The sequence below is a fragment of the Tetrao urogallus genome (assembly GCF_951394365.1).
Source record: "Tetrao urogallus genome assembly, chromosome: 1".
Classification (NCBI taxonomy): Eukaryota; Metazoa; Chordata; class Aves; order Galliformes; family Phasianidae; genus Tetrao; species Tetrao urogallus.
In genome coordinates this window covers 167333820-167354755 of record NC_136813.1, presented here as the reverse complement: position 1 = coordinate 167354755, position 20936 = coordinate 167333820, and positions in this window count along the sequence as shown.

Here is a 20936-nt window from a genome sequence, read left to right as displayed (position 1 = left end):
ATTGGTGGAAATTTGCCACAGGAAATTGGATAACCTCGTGATGTTAGGTGGAATAAAAAGTGCACAGAGAGTTCTTTCTTCACTGGTCAGGGTAATTCTGTGTTTTTCAGGCTCATACTTGGTTCTATTTTTGAAAAACTACTCTGAAGAAAGAAAAACTGGGGAGGAAGCAAAGCCTAAGAAATTTAACCAAGAAAATCATATATAGATAATAAGTGGAAGTACGAGTGCTGCCTTCCTTGCTTCCACATTTACCTGCACCTAAAGCCTCAATGCTGTAAAATGCTGAGTCCAGGATTAGACCAATGAGCTCACCTCAAAACATATCAGAGTCATGAGCAAGCAGTTTGTCAGTAAGATTATTCCCATAAGCCAGCACTGAACCTTGAATATTCCTTAACTCTGTTTTCCCAGCCACAAGGTGCTGGTCTTAATCCTTCCTGTTGCAGAGTTGGATGGGACTCCAGGAAGCCTGTCCCAGTGCTTTTCAGGGAAGCTGTGTAGCAGTTTTGTTTTGTTTGTTTGTTGTAAGTACAGTAAATCAGGAGTTAAATGACTGAGGCACTAAGATAGTAAAATTGGTGCTGTTGCACACGTGTACAATCCAGAAAAGTTCTTTTTTTTCCGTCAGTATTTTAATAGGATTTTCAGGTGGTAGCTGATATTTAAAGTGTAGCAATCGTATTTTAATTTCAATGCGTATTTTTAGAAGCACTGTAAGTCTTTGTTTTCAAGGGCTTTTCTAATTCCATCTGACCTTCTCAGGCAGAGATTCTGCTAACTCTGATATCTATTAGTAATTCATGAAAACAAAATGTTATTGAATTATGAGATCTGAAGTGGCCACAGTAATTTGGACCCAGTAACTTCCCAGTGGTGATTTTGCAGGATTTACGAGTGGAAGCCACTAAGTTTCTTCATTGCTGAGTATTGCACAACTTTATTTAGCAAGAAATTGCTCCTTCCCTCCCCCCTCCTTCCCCCCCCCCTTTTGCTGCCTCATCATCAAAGAAGTGGGAAGTAGATAAAGGAATGAGATGTGAAATTTGACATCCTACCAAGGGTCGGTTCCACTTGACCCTTCTTTAAGTAAGAGCCACTGGTACTCTGTCACCCAGAGGGGTGAACAGAGTGTAATGGCGCCATCTCACTTCAGGTATTGTATTTAAGTTCCTAAAATGGGGTTGGTACCATCTTTTAACTTGCCTGAAAATTAGACTGAATTTGCGCTAGCGACCTGCACTGCTCCATTGCTCGTTAACAAGGAGGAATAAATGTTCCTGGAGAAAGACTCATTTGACCTGTTTTAGAATGAAACAAATTTTCCACTGGTTGTGCCTAATAGTTTTATCTTGTTTTTACTTTCACATGCCAAAGGTCAAGCAGACAAATCCCTTACTTCTGTTAAATAACTTTAGAGCACTTCTGTTGTGAGTCATCCTCAGGAGCCTCTCTGGGTACTTAAGCTCCTCACTCATGCACCTAACTTGGATTCTTACAGTTAGGCTGAACAGGATCCGTCAAGGACCAGCAAAGAAGCACTACCTCTTCTGCAGAAGCCTTTCTCAACCATACCTTTGTGTGTGGAGATAAGAAGTTTGCAATAAGGCAACTACTTGGCTTGTAAACTATCATTTCATTACTGTTGATCTTTTTGCATCACACACTGTTCAAAGTGGAGCACTAATTAAGATGAATTTTTAATAAAGTTCATTTAAAGCAATATTGTAATAGTTGATAGTTAGCCTGTAAACTTCTGAAAATCGAGAAGTTAGTCCTTTTTATTTTGGAAAAGTTTTGAACATCACCACTTTTAATTACAATGGGTGCATCTTATTTTGTTTGTACCACTGTTACATCATTATGACTGTCAATCTGTATCTTTCTACAAGAGGAACAGGGAAGCTTTGGATTTCGGACCTGTCCTGAATCTGTGAGCAGCCTAATGTGAAAGATGCGTTCTGCAGCGCAGTGACACAGCTGTTTTTGTACAGAACAAAGAACGTTTGGTGCTGATCTCTTGCCTCAGTTTGTTAAATGGTTTCCAGGATATTTATCAGGCTTGGATTTCCTATAGGACAGACTGGGTGGTTGTTAGCAGTTTGAATAGTAAATGAGTCAGCTCTTCGGTCTGCTAAAAGGTTATTCACAAAACTAATCATGCATTATCAGATTTGTTTCTCAAAGAACTCTAGTTTTCTGAATTTGTAACAGTTTTAAATTAAGGTATTCCTACTTTTGACTAATATTTTTTTTAACAGCAAAGGCATGGTGAAAAATGCCACTATGTTTACAACCATTTAAGACTGTGAGGCCTTTTATTGGACAAAGAGACTGTATTTTGTGATTCAAAAGCCAGAGTGCAGGATGATGAGCCTCAGGAACTCAGCAGTATTAATTCACCACCTGTACACCGCAGCCTGTATTCCCAGGCGAGGACCAGGTGTGGGCAGAACTCTGTGCAGCTGCCCTCTGCTGATGCCCATCGCTGCTCTCTGCACCTTGAGAACACACCAGCAGCTCCACGTGGCGGCGGGAATCACCTCTGCTGTGCCCTGTGTGCAATGCAGAAAAATTTAAACCCAATTCCAAAGAATGTTACATATGTTGGCATTTGCATGCAGGTTGTTTTTATTTGGGGGTAACATGCTCAAGAATTTATTGTGTGGGTTCAGAAAGTTAGGTCGTGGTCTAAACTGAACTTTGTTGGGTTTTTTGAGATGTTTGTCTGTATTCAGATAATAAGTAAAAATTCAGATAATAAGATATAATGTATATTCAGAAATCTTGTTATAAAGGTTGCTGTAAGTTTGTATCACAGCAGTAATTTTATGTTGACTTCATTTCATTTACCTCCTGTACAGGATCAACTTTGCTGAAATATAGAAATGCACTAAGTCCTACAAACATAATCTTTTAAGAGAGTTCATACTGGAACTTCACAGTGTTTTTCTCTGAACAAATTTGGAGGTAAAGCCATCTTCTGAATATTTGCACTACCAGAGTTAAGTATTTGCAGTTCATTGTGCTTTTTATGCCTCATGGTTGTCGTTGTCTGGCCTTTCCTAGAAATAATAATTTCATCAGTTTCAGTAAGTTTTCCCATTATTTTGCTAAGACCTAATTAATGCTATGCTAGCTGTAAGCATCTCTGTCACCAGCAGTGGACGATGTAACTGGGTTAAATTTATTGTTTCTAAGTAACTTTTCTGTGGGAGGATTTTTACTGGACATACTGATTTTGCATCTGTAAATAGATTTTGTGCGTGTGTGTATTTGTGATATTACTTAAATATATTTTGCTGGTTTGGATGCTCATTTCCATTTTGTGCTTCTTTTATCACTTCCAAAACTTTCCAAAATCTGTGTGCCCTCTTGAGTTACATCTGGGGTCTGTGTGTGTACAGCTTGTTTCGATGTATTTTCTCAATTAGAAGATACAGCAGCGATTTCTAAAAATACTCCAAGGATTATCTGTAGTTTAACAGTTTAATAGGAAGGATAAATGTTTGCTTAAATTATTAACACACCTTTTGCCTCGTTCTTTTCAGTAATATCTGACTCTAAAGGTAATGAAGGTTCCTGTCTGAACTAGATGAAGCCTGGATTTATAAAGCAGAGAGAAACTGTGATAATGTATAATGCTGAAGAGGTCAAATCTGCACATTTATTCCTCTCAAAAGCTGCTGGGGAGGTTCTTATGCTCCCTCCTCTTGAAGCAGCGTGGGAGACTGGAGCAGTCTGCAGTGCCTTAAGACGTTGGCCAGCTCAGTACAGTCAGAATTTGACTTCTAACTTATGACTCAATCCATTACTTTTGCAATATGTTCATCAGTGTAACGTAGATCATGTCTGTTAAGTCTTAAATTCAGAGGCAGCCCTGGAGAGCACCACGCTTTTACCCCAGTGCTGCTCAGCAGCTATCCTAACTCTTTGAATGGAGTTGAGCATCCATGGCACAGGCTTTGGAATTTTTGTTTTGTTTAAATTTTTTTTTTTGGCCCAAAGATAAGTCTGTTGGATTCAGTCAGTATGAATGTTCAAAAAATATTTCTTCTTAGGTGCTGTTATATGCTTGTGCTGGAAAATAAGTATAACCTAAGCATACTTACTGAAGAGATTTTCCTTAGGCCATTACTCTGCTGTAGTTTAAAACACTTTCAGTTCTCTGAAAATTGTCTTGTTCTCATAAAGCCTTCAGTTGTTGAAGTGATGCAGTTGTTGACTAGGGAAGAAGACAAAACAGACTTTGGAAAATGCAGGATTTGGTTACACTTAACTAGTTTGTAGGATGAGAAATAGAACTGTAGAATTGTAGAATTAATCAGGTTGGAAAAGATCTTAAAGATCATCAAGTCCAACCACAACCTAGCCATACTACCCTAACAACCCTCTGCTAAATTGTGTCCCTGAGCACTGCATCCAAATGGTTTTTAAACACATTCAAGGATGGTGACTCAACCACCTCCCTGGGGAGCCTATTCCAGTGCTTAACAACCCTTTCTGTAAAGAAGTTTTTTCCAGATACCCTACCTAAACCTCAAAAAAATTAACAAAACCACTTCATAGTGGAAAAAGATCAGGCACGTTGATTTGGAGCATGAAATACATGAAGGCACAAGGCACAAAGGATCCCACTTCCTTGTTGGGGAGTAGCTCTCACATGAGGTCCCTTTGCTCTTGAATATGTTGAGCAGTATCACCATGAAGTGAAATACAGACGTGCTCTCAGCACAGTGTCAGCCTACAGATGGGAAAACTGGGTTTGGAAGAAGGCTGCCAGTCCTACAGAGCTCATGTTTGGAGTTCAAGTCCAGCATGAGCACAGCTCCTCACGCAGCCAGGTGCACACCTCAGGCGTTGGGAAGGGTTGGCACACTGTTGAGGCCCAAGCAGAAAGCTACTCCAAATCAATGCGTGCAGCTGCTTACAACCATTGGCATGGAAAAATTAAAATTTCAATCCTCATTAACTACTGATTATCTTCTCCACAACAGTAGTAGCACCACCTCAAGGTGCACTGAAACGCTTTGGATTCTTACTTCAGACGCCACTCAGCTGAGCTAGGGACCTGCCAGTGCTGACTGATGCCTGTGCTGATGCTGGCAGAGAAATGCATCAAGCTCTGTTGATGACAGGGTGTTTGATAGTAAGAACTGCTAACAAAGCCATCCCACAAACAAGGCCAGGATGCTGGAAGACAATCTGTCAGCCTGCGACATGGACTGTGGGCATCCTTTGCAAATTGAGGAGAGCTGCCTGGTGGAGATTGGCAACAGCCAGAAAAGAAGTCGAAACTTTTTGGAAAAAAAAGTTTGCTTTATGAATTGTGCATAAGGTCCCTAGGTACCACGGTACCGAGTACATTATAAATGCATAAGAGATCCATTAAGACAGATTGGGGGTGAGGAAAAAACTGACAAATTAGGTTTATATAGCTGAAACTCTGCCTTGTGAGAGAGTATAAACACTTTATCCTCAGAGAAAGGTTACTTCTTTTCCAGGAAGGAAAAGACAAAAAACAAAACAAAACAAAAGCCTGGAGGAAGAGCAATGCCAGGCCCAACCCGAGGCTGTGGCCAGGAGTTGGCCCAGCCCCACCTGAAGTGCTGTCAGCATGGCCAAAGTTCACTGTAATATGCACTATTTAGAGATGATCCATGTAGGGTTCAATAAATAAGCACAAATTAAATAGCAAGATGTTAGTGCTTTTCTGAAATTCATTGCTGGACAGTAGGTGCCCTGTGGCTGTTCTGTGGGGAAAAAAAAAAAAATTAAAAATGGTGGTAACTGGGAGATTGCTGTACAATTGCATGGTAAAGTATTAAAGTATTGCCCCAAAAAGTTCATGGCTATCACTCTTCATTACCAAGAAGAGAGGTGCTGGTCATTGCTTGGTGCTAGATAATAATTTGCAGCTGGGTTAGCATTGCCATCATTCATTTTCAAATTCTTTCCTCCTCACTGAATAACCTTAACAGAAGGTTATGCCACGAGCTCTGCCAAGACCTGTTGCAGATGCTGGCATGAATTAAGGAGATACAGAGGCCCTTTGAGCTACAACCCTCCTGGCCTGTTCTCCCAGCTTTAGGCCCTCAGCAGCCCCGCATGGCGCTAGGTGGGCTCTCCTGCAGGCCTGGCACAGCTGCTCTCAATTTAGGTTCCCCCATAAAGGCTGGCAGCCCTCTACCAAACCAGGGCACCATGTGCCCATGGCTGTGGAGTGTGAGGACCGTGCCAGCCATCTGCCTGTTTAAGAACTGTCTGTAACATCCAGCCAGGCACTGTGAATTGGGTTTCAGTTGTGGGTCCATGTTAGAATTTACTACAGTCCCTGGGTGATCCCCAGTGCTCCCAAGTGTGTCAGTATGCTGGCTCAGCCTCCAACGTCAAAGCTGAAATAAATACACCAAAGAGCACTCTGGCGAAGGGACTCATTCCAGGTTCATTGTCTCTTGCTTTCTGGTTACAGTCACCATTCCTTAAATTTCCAGAGATCTAGGATGGTTTCTGATATGTTAGTTACAGTTTTGATGTCTTTCGAATTTATGAGGCACTCAGCTTTGGAGCTCAGAAAAGAAATAAGTTAGAACTAGTCACAAAGCTGTCACTTCACAACTCATTCCGGCTCATCCATCTTTCACTTTTCATTTGTTTCTCTGCCTGTCATCTCTGCGGCAGGGATTCTTGATCTGAGTTCTTGGCGCATCTACAGCTCCTCTTTCACTGCATGGACTCACCCCAAGCCCACTCCATGGTAGGGTGATGGGCTGGGGTACAACACCAAGCTGACAGCTGCAGCTGGGAGCACCTCAGCGCCCATGGTGCGAATGCAGTCCTCCATGTCAGCACAGATTTGCACAGCCCTGCTGCTGTTTCTGCCAAACAATCCATGTGTCCTACAGCTCTGCCCATTGGCTTTTTACCAAAAACCCGTGCCAAAGGGCAGCTGTAACATACTTTAGAAATCAGGATTTTAGAAGAAAGGTAGCAGGCCGCAGCTAGCACTTCACCCAACATCGTTCTGCCATCTAAGCAGGTCTCCAGCCCAGCTTTAAGCCTTCTGTTAGGCTTTCCTCCATGCACAGGAAAAGCACCTGCCATGGCCAGCTGCCTGCCAGCCACAGATGTGTTGTGCAGCCAGCCTGGGCTCTGCTTACTGCAGCCCTGCCCCTGTGAACAAGGGGCTGGGCCAAGGCCTCCCCTGGTCCCACCACCTCCTGCTGTGCAGGAGGGTTTGGTGGTGCCCCCGATTCTGAATTTCCAGTCCCAGAAGAAAGCAAGGTTCCTCGGCAGGGCTTGCAGTCCAGGCATAGCATCAGTCATGAAGCATGAGGAAGGTCTGACAGCCCAGGCACAGGCAGGCGGGTGGCTTCAGGCTGGTACTGTGAAGTTTGTCTGGTGCTGAATGTCCAAGTTAACCTGTGCAGTCTCGCTTCACCATTAAAATAGTATTTCTAAAACATACCGAGGGAAGGTGGAGGAGACAACAAGAACAGTGGGACTGATAGCCATGAGGCAGCTGATGGATGCAGGGGTAGCAGTCAGAGCAGGTTGCTGTGAACAGGCGCAGTGCCTAGTTCACGGATACAGTTCTGGTGCTTACACCTCACCTTTCCTGAGATCCGAACTCTGCTGGGTCTGCATTTGACAAAGGAATTTCTGTTCCCCTTCTGTTCTGCTGCTGTGCGTGGCTGAGAGCCCTCTGTGCAGGTCTGCCAATGAACCACCCTGCTCAGCCTTGCGAGCACCCCTCAGGGTCTAAGCCTTTTCCTCCTTGCTGAGCTTGTGAGTAGGATTAGACAAGATCTCCAAACACATGCCCTCTGGTAAGAGAGGAAAGGTGTTTCTACCCAACTACATGACTGGTTCAAGTGCTCACTAAGGACAGCGGAAGTCTGGCTTTGGCTGTGGCACTCCAATTCTTTCAGCACAGTGTAAAGCTGTTTGGGTTTTGCCTTCCCCACTCAGGAAAGCGTGCTATTCTGGAGTACAGCACGGCATCCTCTGAGCCAGCCCATCCTACCATGACAAGATGAAACACTGAGCAGCACAGCAGGACAAGTGCTCCACTAAGCACTGTTATGACACCTGGAGGGGACATTCTCGCTGAGTGAGTAGCAGGAAGCACACTGTCACCTCCCATGCCACGGCCAACAGCTCTAAATGCCAAGACTGGGTCAGAAGGAAAAGGCCTGCCTCCTTTCCCGGCACTTGCTGACGCGTTAGGGCAAGAGGTTTTCAGGTTACAGAAGCAACTTGCCCCTGTGTATAACAAATCCCATCCTGTGCACAGGAAAACAGCAGTGAGTGTTTACTTATCACCCTTCATTCAGGAAACCATGCATGAATGCAAGCACAGGAAGCTGCGTTTTAAATGTCAAAGTATGCTGTAAAAGCTTTGTGTCAATTGCACTTCAAAACAGAAAAATACCAACAGCTTTGAGAATAGCACAACATAAGAAGAAATTAAATTAGTTTCGTTTTCTTGTTACAAGTGGGTTTTTTTTTTCCCTGCTTAGTTTTTCCTTTCATTAAGGACAGCATTGTGAGGTCAAGCACCAAAGAACTGATACAGTAACATATTTTTCACCAGGGAATTTTGCGCATCAGGAGGAGCTCATGATTTAATTGTAAATTGGCATTTGCATATTCATTTAGTCAAATCCATTTCCCCTCGTGATTAGAAATGCCATATGACTGATATTCTTCTTCCCTGTAGTTTGACACAGCATTGACTCACAGCTTGGCTTCATGAGGATGCTCGTGAATGCTAAGGCACAGCACATGCAGGAAAGCATGCTTCATTCCTGTATGCTCAAGCTGGAGTAAAATAGCTGCAGTGCTCCATAACCTGGCTTTCTTTCTTCATCTTTCAAAGATGCTGTCTTTGATCTGAGAGAGCAATAATCACAAGGAAATATCAAAGAAACTCTCTCCACTTGTAAATTTGTGAGTTTGAGATGTGCTGAGGGAAATAAACTGATCTTATCTAAAATGTATCAATTTCTTATAATCATTATACCAACCCTGAAGACTGACTTAGGCTTTTTGCTGTTGTGTTTCGAAAGTACCGCATCCACTTTAGGAAATAAGCCATCCCTATACGCAGTGAGCTGCTTCAAAAATGCGTAACTATCCCTGTTGGTCTTTTTCCCACAGGGAGCAAGAACTGAGCCCTATGCTTCATCAAACATTTAGAGAGGCATCGCATGCCCAGCCGCAATCTTCCTGCTTTTAAAACTTTCTTCCACCTAACCCAGACTTTCCAAACGTGTTCTAATTGAAAAGTAAGCCCCTGGCAAATATGAAATTTTAATACTAAGCCACCTGAGATGTCCAGTGAAGAAGAAAAATTTTTAAAGAGACTGAACCTGAAAAAAGATAACCACTGAAGCAACCACTGGAGTAACTGAAAGCCTTAGCAAAAAAGGATCTAAGTGCTCAACACAGGCTTGGACCTCTAGCACTGCTTTCGTGCTGTGACAGCATGCAGTGCATGCATCGCTTGTGCTCCCTGAATGTTAGCTGTCCATGCTTCTCCACATCTCAAGTTTCATTTCTTATGTTTCCAGTTCTACAACAATTCATAATACAAGGTAATGTCATTATTTTACAAGACAGTTTAATTTGCAAGCTCACTTCTTGCCAAGAGTAGGGCAGCAGAGTTCCTAATTCTAAATAAAACCTACTTTATGCCAAATATCCTTGCCAGAGCCCTCTAATGAGCTGGCACAGGGTTGTTTCACAGGAACATCCTACTGTTAGCAGTGCTTTCCAGGCATTTCTGGTGCCTTATGACAACTCTATTTCTCCCCCCTAGCCCATGTGGTTGTCATTTTGTTCTGCTGTTTTCCAAGTAGGAAGTAGGAGATTTTCCTCTCTCAGCCACCACACACATTATAAAAGCAGGTCACTGCTGTACATCGTACTTCAGTTCTGTCATGTCTGGAAATATTAAACACTACTATTAAATATTTATAGAGAAGCAGTTCTGCTGCTGATAGAGAAAGCGGTCAATGTTCGAGTCTGAGTCACAAATGTCAACAGTAGAGCTCTCATTCATACATAGAAAGTAGCGAAATAGTGTGGGATTCAATTGCTGCCTACTCACATGAATTATTCCACAGACATTGCTCAGTCCTAACTTGCCCAAACAGTCTTTGCCCACTGAGAAACTGAAGGCTTCACCCAGTGGACTACTGAGGGGAGGCCATGAAGATACTGAAAGCCCCTCTTGACAAGTAAGTGTGTTCCTTTCCAGAGCACAAAGAAACTAAATCAAAGTACTGCCTTTTCTCTCCTCATTTTGTCATCGTGAGCCAAGTTACAAACTCGTTTCTTACAAACTCCCATCAGAGGAACATTTCCTTAAACAAAAACTCCACAGAATCATAGAACCACCTGGATTGGAAGGGACCTCAAAGATAATAAAGCTCCAACCCCCAGGGCTGCCAACTTCCACATTTAATACTCCAAAATCAATACCAGTACGTATCTCCCTTGTCTGCCCCATACACCGCTTCCCTTTAGTAGCAAACCTTACTGACTGAGGCCTTCAACATTACAGAGCATCTAAAATACCCCGGAGAGGTTCACACACTGTTTAATACCTTCACACGGTATTGCCATCCGCAGGCACTGATAGGCAAGTACAGCCAAATAGTGAGAAAGCAAATCAAAGGCCCTGAGGCCACTCTTCCCTGCTTACAGTAGAGCTCACAATGAGCTTGTGAGAGACACTGAGATCCACTCCACAGCACTGCCAGCACCCACACAGCCTGGTACAGGCACACCTGCAGGGCACCCTTGATGTCAGGGCTCAGCCAGGGGCTCCAAGCCAGGCCTTGGCTGGGGGCAACAGCCTTGTGCTCCATGGCATAAAGCCTGCAGCTGGGTATGTGGGGAAGGACGGATTTTGGGCACGATTAAAGAAACTCATTTCTTCCTCTTTTTAATTGTGCCTTTCTTTCATAGGAATCAGAATCATAGAATCACTAAGGTTGAAAAAGACCTCTAAGATCATCTAGTCCACACCAACCCATCCTCACTGTGCCCACTAACCATGCCCTTGAGGGGAAGCCTTTCCAATTCCCACACTGATAGAGTCTTGCTTGTCCAAAATGTGTTATCGCAGTTATTAGTTTGTCAGCATCAATGCACTGTGCTGTAAAGCATCCATTACTTGCACAGTTGCTGTAACTGATAGAGCTGGTGATCTTCCTCCTGGAGCCCCACCTCATTCCTCCCTAGGTTTTCTGATCAACAAAGCCTTCTCTTCAGCTACTCTAATGAGCTGCAAGGTAAGGACGAAGTATGAATTTGGAAAACTTAAAGGCGATTGGCAAGAATTTGAGGGGTAAGATTGTCTGCCTCAAGACACAGAAATTCTAAGCAGCTAGAAAGACAATCTCTGCAGAGGGATGTTTGGCCTCAGATGAAAACTGTCATGACAAGAACGGATTATTTTTTTGTTAATGATTTAAAATAAATTCCAGCTCAGCTGTGTCTGTGCTGTCTTTACGCATACGAATGCCTGTTGAGAACTTTAAGACCTATTTTGTGAATCTATCAACAAATACTTTCTTTAAAGAACTGTAAGACAAGTGAAGCAGTGTGACTGTTCTCTTACCTTTCAGAAGGATTTTTGTGCTCCTGTGATTCATTAAGCTTGTCGTTGTGATTTTTTTAATGTTTTCTTTAATATTGCATGAACATTGCTATTAAATGTCATGAATATTGCTGCGAAAGTTAATTAATATTGTAAAATTTGTGGTCTAAACAATTAATGGAACACATACAATTTCATGAAAAGTGGGCATATATTGTCTTGGAGTCTTCCCAACTTACAATGTATTTCACTGAGATCTTAATTCATTTCTCTATCACTGGCATTTATATTTCACGAAAACTTCAGGGAGCCTTCTTGCTTTAGGTAGCTCATGAAAATTGCTGAGTATGAAAGTAGACCTTCTTTGGCTGAAAGATACTCCTTAATAGAACTTCTTTCAATTATGCAGATGCAATGTAAAACATTCCTTCTTTTCAAAACTATATAGAAATAGATGTCATTTTGCTGTAATAAGCCACACCAGAAGGGAAAGTTTGCAAACATAGAAACTGTAAACCATTAAGCTGTGGTTCTTATAGAAATTATTGCATGTCCAAGAGATCTCAAGTTTCCAGTTTTACAGTTTGCTGCCCACTTTGTTTCTGGTTTGAGGACTAAGATCCCATGTGGGAGAGAGCCCTCAGCTGGTATCCTGTCTTCTTATGGCCTCAAAACCCAACCTTCAGTTCTTAATGCAATGTGCTACGACTTATGCAGAAAATAATCTGTGATAGGAAGGAGAAAAAAACCCACCCTTGTTGCTGTCTTCTTTCCAGTGAAGACTCTTTTACCTCCTCTTTATCTGTCGGAGAGAAGAACAAAGAAGACCTCTCAGAATTTGTTCTTTCAATCATCATAGTAAGGCTGGGAAGAAGAGCTGTAGGAGGGCCTTTACAGGGAAATACTTGGGAAATCCATGAAAGAAATAGCACCCTTAGAATGAAGTAAGCTAATGAACTGTGCAGCAGCTTCCATTGGCACTCTGCATCTAATATTAAAAAGCACAGATGTGCTTGTTTCAGAGGGTAAACGAGAACTCAGCAAGACACAGACGGATTAATCCCTCACAAAATGCTGCTGGCATGCAAAGTTGCAACTTCATGCGCTGGAGCAGATGAGAAGGGAGTGCTGCCTGGCAGTGTTACAGCTGTACCTCTTGTGTAACCTGCAGATATGTATGAAATTCTCTTGCTGGGTATAATAATCCTTGTGGAGCTGGGCAATTAAATTCTCTATCACTATGACATAATTCTGTGAGTCATCTGCCGTAAGTAACATCTCAACAACCCAGTGATAAAACTGAACAAATGCACTTGAACTGATGCCTTGCTTCCAGCCTGCTTCAGAAACTCATTTCATTGTAAGATTTTGTTACCCCAAAACCTAGCGTGTGGCACATTAAGACAGAGGCAGGTTGGCTGCTGATTCCAGAATTCTCTTGAACCTCTCTGTCAGTTCTGTGACCCAGAAGCTGCCCTCACCTTTGAGGGCCAGGCTTTGTTACCAGCTCAGAGAGACTTCTGCTCATTGCTCTCTGATAAAATTCCACCCAGCTTGTCAGGACATGGATATGACAGAAAGTCTGCAGGAGGTCTGGGTTTTCACCAGTTTCCTAAAGAGATGGCATATAATAACCCTTTGTGTGCCTGCATACATTCCCACTAACACAGTGGCCAGTATAAATCTCATTTTACATCAAGCTACAGATGGTAAAGATATTTGGCTCCTACAAATATCATGGAGTTATGCAGAGAAGATGCACAGAGACATCCCACAGGCAAGCATTGCTGTTGAGTGAAGGGCTGAACAGGAGCAATTACATCCTGAATGGCCTTACTAATGGAGAGTAAATCCATCCTTTACAAGAGATTTCAAGTAGGAGGTCCAAATCCACAAGTAATTCAATTCCTTTGGTTTTTGCTGCTCACAGAATCTGTTGATTTTATTGTTTGGGTTTTGAATGAGTTGCCATTACCTGTTAATAAAACCATTGCTGGCTAGCCCAGATGTATCCCAGTTCAGTTTTCCCTTCCAGAGAATATCTCTTGAGCCCATTTTCATCCTCTCCATCTTTCCCAAAATCAAGGAGATCTCCTTGGCTGCACTGCATCCAATAAGCACTGAACTTCAAGCACCTTTAAAAGAGAGAGAGGAACAAACACCATCTTGGCACTCAGTGCACTCTAATTATTGCATTGTTATTGCAGCTGCTTTTGTGAACAGAGCTAAGCTTAATGCAAAATAAATACTCCTGTGAAGACACTTTTTCACATTTGAAATTGCATCTCATCCAAGCACTGCAGTGTCACAGGAAAATAGCTGCTTTAAGATGATAAAATGGCTCTTCTGAACATTTATTTGTTATGCCATACTCTTGATTTGTTTTGTAAAGCAATTTTCAAGACACCTTTGTGAGACAGTTAATGTGACTCCAGCAGAACAAAATGGATACCCTCAAACACGGAATGATAGGGAATTTTCCCAGAATGCAGGGTAATGCAGCATGATAGTTGGAGCGTAGGTGAGCACAGAACAGCCCCAGTAGCCCATCAGCAGCTCCCTGCCTCCTACCCACAGCAGGCTGTGTGCTTTTGTGCTGAGCACCTGCAAAGGAAGCAGGAAGCCAGAGCCTGCCAGCATTATTCCTTACCAACAAAAAAAGAAGAGGCTGGCAAAGCTGAAGGTTGCTCTGTCTTGTCTAATGCACTCCTCAGCCTGCTCAGAAGGGGATTTGGACAGGAGGCCTAGCCTTTAGTGTACAGGTCTCATCTCAGCTGTTCCAAAACCCTGCTGCACAGCAAGAGGCTGCAGACTTCTTTCCTCTATAAACTGCTTCTCCTACTCTCCACCCCTCTTCTCTCCTCAAACACCCTCCTTGACACTGATCCAGAACTCTACTTTTTCGCATCATTCTCCTTTCTTTTCATTGCGGCTCCAGATTTTTCCTTCCCTAATTTTTCATCCTGTAGTCTCTGGCCCTGATAAAGAGCCACACCGTGTTTCTTCTCTGTAATAACTGAACTGGAACCACAGAAACAAAGAAATAAGTTTCCTTAAAATCTGCAACAATCTTAGATGACCTGTGAACTGCAGAGTTTCTCCTGCTGTTACATACTCACCTGAGAATGCAATAACATTGGAAGAAAATCTAGAAGCTTGTGAGTTTTTGTAGCTCAGGTAGAATCATAGAATTATAGAATGGCTTAGGTAGGAAGGGACCTCAAAACCCACCCAGTTCCAACTTCCTGCCATGAGCAGGGCTGCCACACACCAGGTTAGGCTGCCCAGGGCCCCATCCAACTTGGCTTTGACCACTTCCAGGGAGGGGGCATCCACAGCTTTTCTGGACATCCTGTTCCAGCCCCTTACCACTCTCTGAGTAAATAATTTCTTCTTAACATCTAACCTAAATTTCCCCTGTTTTAGTATAAATCTATTCCCTCTTGTCCTATTACTACCAGACTGTGTAAAAAGTTAGTCCCCATACTGTTTGTAAGCACCACTCGAGTACTGGCAGGCTGCAATGAGATCTCCCTGAGGCCCTCTCTTTCCAAGATGAGCAAGCTCAACTCCCTCAGCCTGTCTTCATAGAAAAGCTACTCCAGCCCTCTGAGCATCTTTGTGGCTCTCCTCTGGACCTGCTCCAAGTAACAGCACAGACCAAAGATCTCAGTCAGAAGGAAAAATCGAATAAGGGGATGTAAGTTCCAGCACTTTCAGACCTCTTCCTGCTTCACTAACATACACTGCCTTAATTTTGGACATATTTTACATTGCTCACAAATGGTCACATATCTGGCAGGAGACATCAATTCCTCTCCATTGCAATGGCAAAATGGATGATACTGACCAAAGGGATGCATTTCAAAGATGCCTTTTTGTAAAGCTGGTATAATGTACTGAGAGCAGTTTTGCTTGACCTCATAACATTCTCTTCTTGTTTAAGGGCACAACAACTCACTACACAGGGAAGTAAATAACACTCAGTCACAGTCTTTTCTGGAGCACACACCACTATCTGTTAAAGCTGATAAGGAAAATTGCACAGCTATTAAGTCATCAATACCTTGGATTAAAATGTTTTTAGTAATTGTACTGAGCCTAAGCTGCTCCTGAACTCGTTAATCTCAAGGAATATCTCTGTCTCTCCCTGCCATGTCAAACTACTGGGATTTTGCTGTTCTCTTCTGTTTGTACTCGTTTTTTCCCCTACCATTTGCATCCCCTCATGAGCCTTTAAAGAGACACTTTTCCTGTGAGGACTTGGCTGCATGCACCCGAGAGCTGGGCAGGCCTCACGCTATGGCTGTGCAGAGCACACAGGCTTACATGGTGTTTGCAAAAAGGGAAGAAATACTGTATTAGTCATTAATATTCCTTTAAATGCCTCTTCTAAGTCATGAACATAATTAGTATTTCTAAATACTAATAGTAATAAAAGTGGATTTCTGGAGTTCTTAGCATTGGATCATCTTGGAATTGGAATGCTGTAGCACAAGAATTGGAAAGGAGGCCACCTCCTTATGAGACAGGCAATAGCCAAGCAAGTTGCATGGGGAGTTGAGTCAGGAGATTGTTTCTCCTTGTACCATTCAGGAGACAGAGCTGAGGGAACAAAAAACATTTTTTAAAACCTTCAGATGAATGGTTTAAAAGATGTGATCCCTCAGGTAAAAAAAACCATCTTGATTGTTGGAGGAGTCTAGGTCTACATTAAATCCCCCAAAACATTAAAGAGGAGATTAGTTGCAGAAATTCTGTTTTGCATAGGGCTTGATGTAATAAGAATACAGAATTATTGCTTAGAAATCTCTCTGTTAAGCTGTCTTACTTATTTCTGCAGCTAGCTGCACTTTATGGTGCAGCTATTTCCCAGGTACCCACCTCAAAGAGGAGAAACTCCTCAAATCCCAAGTGAACACGAGGAGAACATAAAGGATAGCAATCCTTCAGAGCCAGAAGGACTCACTGTCTTTTCTAAACAGGCCTGGACTGTGTGTGTGTGTGGCATCATCTGAGAAGGCAAGGCCTCTAAGTGTAGGGTTCCAGATAAAGTTTGTGGGGACATGACAGCAAACATCAGCAAACCAGCTGGGAGGCACGCAGGTCCCTTCTTGCATGTAGGGGCTGTTAGGGTTTCAGGCTGTGAGTTCTGCCACAGAGCATCCAAAGCCTGAGTGCTGCAGGTTTAATAAAATTCTCTTTATTTGTATCTTTTCTCCTTGGGAGGATTCACACATGGGTTGCTTTAATTCTGCTTTCTGAAACATGCCTTATACATCAAGATATGTTCAGTTATGGCTGAACTGTAATACTGTCTCACCCTGTTGTGCCATTCTGTAAAGCATGACAAAGTATGCCAAAACTTGATTTAATCTCTGTGTTGTTTTTTTTTTTCCTTCTAATATGGGATTGCCACACAACCCAGACTGGTGCAGGTACTACAATGAGGAGAAGAACTGTGCAGACAGTGGTTTCTAAACTGTGCATGGAAGACAGCAGGAGCTTTTTAAGGTTGAGATGAGAGACATGAAAGCAGAGCCGGAGAAGGAATTGCACCTGGAGAGCAAAGGAAGTGTGAGAGCCCTCTGGAGCAGAGAGAGCACAGAGTGGTCACAGGTCCTCAGTCCTACAAAGAGCGGCTGTCCCTGTGGGATCCAAAGCGGGTACAGAGGGAGCTGGAGCAGTTATTTGAATTACCTACAGGGAGAAAATTCACTGAGAACTTGAAAGGTTGACAGAAAAACTATGAAGACACTAAGTTTATTTGTATTGCCTTGAGAAGTCTGTTCTCTTTATTTATTTTCCAAACTAGTAGGGGATTACCTCCAGGCTTTGCTGCATTTTGATCATAGTTATGGCAGTTAAAACAATGTATGTGCAACTGCATTTGGATGAAAATGAGTGGCTGAGGTGGTTTTCTTGCTTAGTATCTCTGTAGATTAATGTGTTATTGCAGGGACTTATATACAGAAACAGCGCTCTGTTTTTCTAGTCGAAAACTCATACTGGAAAATGAGTTTTGCAAAGATTCTATAAAATTTTTCAATAAGCCGTAGTTTTAAAATGCTAAAAGTGCCACTCAGAGAACTCATTTAAAAGAAGCAAAATGTATGGCTCTTCACTTTCCGAAGACTGCTTTCCCAAGTTCAGTAAGAACAAAAACATTCAGTGCCTCCCTAGAAAGATAGGCCCCACAGTGTATGAACTGGGAACGTGGTACTACAAAGCACCAGCACCTCCCAGAGGATGCTGTCTGACATCAGTTCTGTAGCACCCACACACTGTTTTCTCTGAGCAGGTAGTCTCATTTTGGAGTCTCAATTGTTGGTACACCTATGAACTAAGATGCCAAGTAACTTGCAAATACAGGCCAACGAGCCCTCAGCTGAAGCACTCTCAGAAGTTACAGTCATGCTGACAGGAAATAACATTCTGGTGAGAGATATTACTACTCCAGGAATAAAACCTGAGAGCTGCAGAAACCTGAGGGAGTCAGCTCTATTTAGAATCAGGAATATGAAGTAGGACAGCTTCGTTTTCCATACGGAAGTTTTGTGGTTTTTTTTTTTTAAGTAGAAATCAATATATGTAAGGTTCAGTGGCAGTACATGCTTCCTGAAATCTTAGCACTTCACATTTAAAATAAATTCTCCATTTTTAATAGGGTGCTTAATTAGTAGTAGTATCTACTGCCCAGTTAGTAGTGGGATCTGTAGACTGAGGCTGCTGTACTGGACTATAAAACATTATAGCAGTGATCTCCATTCAAGGAATGGAAACAACAGAGGAGTGTTGAGATGCATCTTCAGCATGCAGCAACACAGGGATGCTTTTGTTGGATCCACAAGCATGATAGTTGACAAGCCCAAGAGACGGGGTGCCATCCAGAAAGACCCAGCAGGTTCAAGCAGTGGGCCCAGGAGAACCTCATGTGGTTTGGCAAAGCCAAACACAAGGTCTTGACTCTGAGTCACAACAACCCCCACTATCAGTACAATCTGAGGGATGAAAGGATTGAGCAGTTCTGCTGAAAAGGATTTGAGGGTACTGGTGGATGACAAGGTGGACATGAGCTAGCAATGTGTCCCCACAGCCCAGAAAGCCAACCATATCCTTGGCTGCATCAAAAGAAGTGTAGCCAGCAGATTGAGGGAGGTGATCCTGCCCCTCTGCTCTGCCAGTGAGGCCTCACCTGGAGTACTGAGTCCAGATGGAGTCCACAGCACAGGAGAGACATAGACTTGTTGGAGCACGTCCAGAGGAGGGCCACAAAATGATCCAAGGGATGGAACACCTCTCTTTTGAGAGCAGGCTGAGAGAGCTGGGGATGTTCAGTCTGGAGAAAAGAAGGCTATGGGGAGACCTGATAGCAGATTTTCGTGATATAAAGGGGGTCTTTAAGAAGGAAGGGGACAGACTTTTCAGCAGGGAACAGTTTTTTTACAGTGGTAAGCAGTGGTTTACAGAGGGTAGTGAAGCACTGGAATAGGTTGCCCAGGGAGGTGGTGGGTGCCCTGTCCCTGGAGAAACTCAAGGCCTATGATTAATGAAACGACATATTTTAGCTCACTGGATAACAGGAAGCATTTCACTCCGATTTCATGGGATGATTTAAGTGCCCAGAGTGGAAGTTAAATCTAAGACTTGCACTGAAATCTGACATTGATGGTCAAAGCAGAAGTTCAAACATTTTCACAAGAAGACACTTAAACAGTCACATGAGTGGTGATTAAAACATTCTCCATTTTGATTAGGCTACTTCATTAGTAGTAGTCTTGCCTCACAACATGCACTCTTTCTGGCCCAAAGGGGCCATTATTTACGCCATTTAGTAGTGGAGAAATTTCAACGAGAAATTCTTACAAGGTTATGAGTGCCCTTTCACTGAGCCAAAATTGTCTTCTTGTGGACTTAGGTCCTATGAGTTTAAATTCTCATCAAGGAAAATGATGATCTAAAACTGCTCTCCAGTTTCTCTATGAGTAGAGAGGTACCCTATGCGAGTAGTCGTGGATATAAAATATAACATTAGACATTTCTGAGAAAAAAAAGTTTCTTACCAGAGCATTTCTTGGATTATTCCCAAACATATAAATTTCTTCCTCTCAGAGAAAAACCCTCCATTAAATAAAAGGAAGGTTGCACTCATCAGTTCTCAGAATAGGTAATATTGTTGAAAAAACACTGAATTCTTCAGAACTGAATAAATTAAAGATAAGTGTGTTTCATACAGAAACAATAATGCTGCTTTAAAATAACAGCCATAACCTCCATTCCATCTAAACTGATAAATGCAGCATGAAATCTCATGTCAGTGCAGAAGTTCAACGTGAGAAGATCCAGAGGACCTGAAAGTGATGTCATCAAGTGATGACATGCCAAAAAGGCAAAGTAAAGTGTTGGCAAATGCAAGGTAATGCATAAAAGAAGGAACAATGTGTCAAATTTTTAACTAGGTTTATCTCTTAACAAAGAAAAGGAGATCTTAAAACTTGCAAATAAAAACAGAATTTAATGTGCTATGATAGGTAGTCATGAAACTGCGTTAGAAACCGCAAAGATGATAGGAAAAAATGAGAGCACTTTTTAAGATTTTTTAAAAAATTACTGAAGTGTCCTCCTGTGATACTATTCTGGACTCACTAAGTGGAAGAACACGTGAAGAACAAGCGTTTACACAGTCAGGCAACTGATTAAAAAACAAGGTTGGGAGATTCATCTGTGACTGAAGACAACAAATACTGTAATACTTCAGATGAGACTAAAAACACTGTAAAGAGACAGGAAGAAGATGATGATGAAATGAAGAAGGAAAAATAAACACTTCTACTTGTTCTTGAAATACAGGAAATAATACATATTTATATATTAATATGTATTCTGCAGGAATTCCAGTTTCATGTACTTTAAGTGCTTGATACTCACTGGCTTGCAGCAGTTATAAGAAGCCTCAACTGAATCCTGAATGCCTCCTTCTAAACAGTCCTGTTTCTCTTGCGGTATACAATCCCACAGAATTACAAAATTGGCTTGGTTATAAAATCCATATTGACAACATGATTTCAGTCATTGTTTCTGTAAACTACCTATCTATTCTTTCTTTTTCAAAGTAGTGGATATATAAGGTAGTAATTCCAAGATTAGTGGATAGTGGCTGCAGAACTGCTGTTCAAATCTGGGGATTGGCAAAGCAAATTCAAAATTTCATTTATATTGGAAAATCTACTGAAGGCGGGCATCTAAACAGTCTTTAAACCTCTAATCCATTTGTAACTGGCCACAAAGTAAGTTCTTAAGGGTGCTATCCTGTACAGACTGTATT